Raw genomic sequence first — 4,272 nt, 5'->3', positions numbered from 1 at the left:
GTCCCAACCGCCCGCCGATCCCGACCCCAGCCTCTTCAGTGCGGCCGTGCCTCGCCACGCTCTCGCCAGCGCCCTCAGCGGCCACCCAAGCATAACGGTTTGTGTAAGTCTCCAGAGCGGACGTCATGACCGGAGGAGCGACCACTCCTGGCAACACAGCAGCTCAGGTGAAAAAAGAAGCTAAAAGGGAGGCTAATATAACCCACAATAGGTCAAGCCGACTGGCTGCAGCAAGTATCGCGAGATTTACCGCACCGTAGCCTCCGCGAGTCCTATTAAAAGTAACCAATCAGCTGCTCCCATGAAGCCAAGCGGTGACGAGTTTAGTGCGCGTGCGCAGTATGTTTCCGCTGATTTCCGGGCGGTGGTTTTGGAAGCCGAGAGAGGCGAAAGCTAGCAGGAGGCAGAAGAAAGGAAGAGCTTTCCTGAAGGTGGGGTAAGAGGGAGAAAAATGGGAGAGCGAGTTTCTTAGCGGAGTGAAAGGCGATGGGGAGACTTTACTAATGGAAAATGTTGAGGTAAACAGGGAACGCGGATTAAGGTGTTTTCATCAGACGTGAAGTGGAGACGAGTGCTGTTCTCTTAGGAAATGTAGGTGCGGGGAAGTGGGATCCCTAGTCTTGGACCACAAGGGCCGGAAATTAATTTTTAGAAGCTGAATGCCCTAGAACAAAGTTGCGTGCGTTGTGACCATATGGTGTACGTCTCTGGAGCACACACCAGTAAAAAGCACGTAGGCGTCTTCTGTATTTGCCTCCCAAAATGCTCCAACATGGAGGCGATGTTATTCACTTAAAAGAAAACTGAATCCAAACAGGCAAAGGTGTGCGAGCCCCCCTTAGAAAACAGCTTTCCGTTTATTGTGCCACTAGGTGTCCCTGTCCTCAGGGTTAAATTAGTAAATAAAAGGTGTGCTGCACATCCCTGGAAAGGATTAAGCAAGAGTCTTCTAGATAAGCACAGGGCGGGGTTCTAGACCTGGCTCTGCTTATGAAATGTGTGGGCGTCCGTGTACAGGTAACATCAACGCATCTGGCCCTCAGTGATCGTACATGCTTAGATGCTGCCATTGCTATCATTTGGGGGTATTTACAAATGTTACTAGAAAACGTAACTCGTATTTTACAGTAGTACCCTAACTTCAAAAGTTAAAAAAGGATTTATATACAAAATACCTGTGGGAACTATTTCCTTTTTTACAAAAATCTCTTTGATTTCAGTTAGGCTTGTAATTTCTTATCTGAAGAATTGTGGGTTTGAAATAACTATTGAAATGTCGGTTTTCTTCTGAAAAGTGAAGCATCTGTTTTCATTACAGCATTCCCACAAAATACAGGTCACTCCTAAATGGTTAATATTTTATATACTGAAACTTAGTCTGAGCTGTTTGAAACCACACATAATGAGGAGTTAGGTGAGTAACCCAGTATTTTCTGGGGGAAAAGTGAAAGTATCTTCCATAAATGAAAATATGGAGATATTGTGTGATTTGCCAATGTTAGACTTTGAACTGAAAAGAAAACCAAAGTATTAATTAGTGATAAATGAAGTATCATTAGTAAGGAGTTTAAGAAATAAATGTGCCACATTTTTAAAATGAATAATCTTTGTAGTTTTTCATCTCATGGAGTGTGCTTATGTTAGAAAATATTTATTAGCATCATATAGTAACTTATGGAATAATTTCATAATGAATACATTATAAGTTGATGACCTTGTCTAGTTTTCATTAAATTATTATGCCAGATAAGTTGCAGATGTGCAGTGTTTAGAAGTTTGGTCCTTAAAAGCGGAAGAGGGAGGCAGGAGAGGGGTTCTGAGAGATGTACATTAGTGGTTTTGCAGTTGATGACTTTGAAGTTGGTGAAAGGGGACCATGAGCCAAGGAATGTGATTGTCTTTATCTGGGAACAGCCTTTAGTTAACAGCCAGCAAGAAAACAGGGACCTTGGTCCCACAAAGGCAAGGAACTCAGTGCTGTCCATCAGCCAAGTGAGCAGGAATTGGATTCTTCCTTAGAGCCCCCAGAAAGGAACACGCCCTGCCAGCACCTTGATTTCTCTAGTCAGACCCCTATCAGACTTCTGACCCATAGAACTGTACGATAATAAAGTTGCGTTAAGCCACTAAGTTGGTGGCAATTTTTATGATTGTTATAATGGCAATAGAAAACTAATAGAGATATGCAACCTCTTAATTTATTAGCTTCCTGGATTTTGACAAAAAAAGGACTTTGGGAAAAACAACGGTGCTGTATCTAGGAGATTTGTAGCATATTTGGTAACAGACAACTTAAGTACTATTGCTCGTGACCATCTTTCTCTGTGGCACAAAGTCCTTCTAGATTCTAAACCTCCCTAGAATTCCCTCCACTGTGCAATTGTGGGAAACATGGGTTTCTTCAACCCAAATTACGGTTTCCTTCATGCGTGTTTCTTACTCATTATACTTCCTTATCATAAGGTGCAGGCTCCACTGTCTGTCAGAGGAGTGGTACGTGTTTAACCTTTACTGCAGCGGTTCTCAACCTGTGGGTCGTGACCCCTTTGGGGGTTGAACAACCCTTTCACAGGAGTCGCCTAAGACTATCAGAAAACAAAAAGATATTTACGTTATGATTCGTAACAGTAGCAAAATTACAGTTATAGAGTAGCAATGAAAATAATTTTATGGTTGGGGGTCACCACAACATGAGGAACTGTATTAAGGGGTCGCGGCATTTGAAAGGTTGAGAACCACTGCTTTACTGAAATCTGAAGTCCTCTTTATCAAGACCTCACTGTGTACTCAGCCTTCATCCCTCGTGTGAATATGTTCCATGGGTCTTCTCTGGGTTTGGTCTTGCCCAGAGTCATCTGTTAGTAAATGACAGAGCCAGTCTGAACCTAGACAGTCAAGCTCCACCCATTACACTGCGATTTTAATGTTGTAGTCCAAATGAAATGTCCAATAGAGTGAAGAAATCAAGACCATGATGTAAACCAAAGGTCATTTAAGGTTATTCAGATGTGGGAACTTGTGATTTTTCCTTCAGATTCCTGCTTCAGCAGTTTCAAAGAGGCAGATTCAACATTTATCTACCTTGGTGCATTTATTCCACCTTTCTTCAATATTAGGCATCTGTGTTGTTAATATTAAACTTTTGTAGCAGGTGGTGGCAAACTGTAGCCCTCAGTCCAGCTCTTTTTGGTAAATACATATTATTGGAACAGCCACACCTATTAATTTCTATGTCATTTATGGCTGCTCTTGGGTGACAATGGCAGAGGTGAGTAGTTGTCAGAACATATGGCCCACAAGCCCTTAAATAGTTACTCTCTGGCTCTTTACAGAAAGTTTGCAGACTGCTGTTCTCTAATGTCAACAAGTGAGATTTCTAAAGCTTTTATATTCATATTACCAGATTGTCCTCTACAAAGTTTGCACAACTCACTCTCCCACCTAGAAAAGGAGATAATTCATCATCTCAGCCCCAGGTATTACTATAGTGCCCATTGTGACTGGCTTTGAGATGGGATTTGGTTCCATTTTTCTGACTAAACAGTTTGCAACATGAATAACAACAAAACAAAACAACTCCAATTAGACTTCAGAAGAATGTGTTGTTTCTCCCTCTCTCCCTTACTATTGAAATTTCAGCCTAGAACTACAGGAATGTTTTCCAAGTCATTGTCCCCTGTAATAATAACTCATGCAATGGGATTTTTCATGCATAAAAGTAACGATGATATAAAATAGTGATCTGCATTTTAACATGCATCAGAAAGTGAATTAAAAACCACAAACGTGTCATAATAATGCAGTGGATTAAAAGAAATTCTCAGTAGAGAGTTTTTTGGAAACAAAAGCTGTAATTCAAATTCAAGACAGCTGTTCATCAAGGATGTTAATCATCATTTTCAGCTGTTCAACCTCAGAACTCTATTTCTTGAGAAGTCCGTACTTTATGAGCTTTGGTGGGAGATCGATGTCAGTGTGTCAGGTACTCTTCCCTGGGTCTTCCTTGCAGCTAGAGAGGCCTCAGCTCTGCTTATGACTACCCAGACTGAATCGGGTCCTACAGACAACACACTTGGTCAGAACAGTCACAGCAAGGGCAAGTCCATAAAGGAGCCAGGCCTTTGATGCTTCTGGTGGGCCTGCCAGCAGTATCGGTGCCTGCAAGCTTCAGTCTGTATTGTTTGGCAGTAGTGTCCACAGGGACCCAGCTCTGCTGTGTGTCTGGGACACGCCACATGGCTGTGGAACTTCTGAATCTTGTTCTCCAGCCTG

At 42.3% G+C, this 4,272-nt stretch overlaps 1 long non-coding RNA gene across 7 annotated transcripts in view; it reads left to right on the top strand.

The window, feature by feature from the left end:
• The first annotated feature begins 324 nt into the window (after positions 1-324).
• Positions 325-4,272, top strand: part of LOC109377735 (uncharacterized) — a 48,209-nt gene continuing 44,261 nt past the window's right edge. For 4 of the 7 annotated variants that reach the window (XR_002122922.1, XR_002122928.1, XR_002122925.1 and 1 more), the window contains exon 1: positions 325-431. This is a non-coding gene — a long non-coding RNA (uncharacterized LOC109377735). Of the gene's footprint in view, positions 437-4,272 lie in introns of all 7 variants that reach the window. The other 3 variants (XR_002122927.1, XR_002122926.1, XR_002122923.1) reach the window with 1 other exon arrangement.

This window comes from Hipposideros armiger, unplaced genomic scaffold (assembly GCF_001890085.2).
Source record: "Hipposideros armiger isolate ML-2016 unplaced genomic scaffold, ASM189008v1 scaffold_1530, whole genome shotgun sequence".
Taxonomy (NCBI): Eukaryota; Metazoa; Chordata; class Mammalia; order Chiroptera; family Hipposideridae; genus Hipposideros; species Hipposideros armiger.
Note: the sequence above shows the minus strand (reverse complement) of the source record. Positions and strands in the feature narration are given on the sequence as shown.